Genomic DNA, 425 nt, shown 5'->3' on the forward strand with positions numbered 1-425 from the left:
TGTTCCTTGTTGTTTAAAACATTTTCTGACTCTTGAGTTCTGGTTCACTGACGGCGACGAGATTTCTGGGTTTGCATCATTACCATAGTTAAACCCATTAAGATTCATTTCTGACAAATTGTGCTATTACTGCCTTAGCCTCTTCACCAGTAAAACAAGCGATTAGGTCCCCCTTTTCTACTTCCATTGACAAAGATTGCTATGCAAACGACATTGTTTACCATTTGGTCGTTTCCAAAACCGAAACGACAAAATTCAGAAAACAACTGGAAGTCAATGTCCCATATTAATCCATGGGCAAATACGGGTTTGTTCCGGTTTTTTGGTCCTGTTTGAAAAGTCGTATTAATATTAGCGAAGTTACATCATGCCGATTTTACCGTAATAGGTCAAATTTAATCATATTATTTGATAAACTTTGAAGA

This window comes from Mytilus californianus, unplaced genomic scaffold, assembly GCF_021869535.1.
Source record: "Mytilus californianus isolate M0D057914Y unplaced genomic scaffold, xbMytCali1.0.p SCAF_9, whole genome shotgun sequence".
Classification (NCBI taxonomy): domain Eukaryota; kingdom Metazoa; phylum Mollusca; class Bivalvia; order Mytilida; family Mytilidae; genus Mytilus; species Mytilus californianus.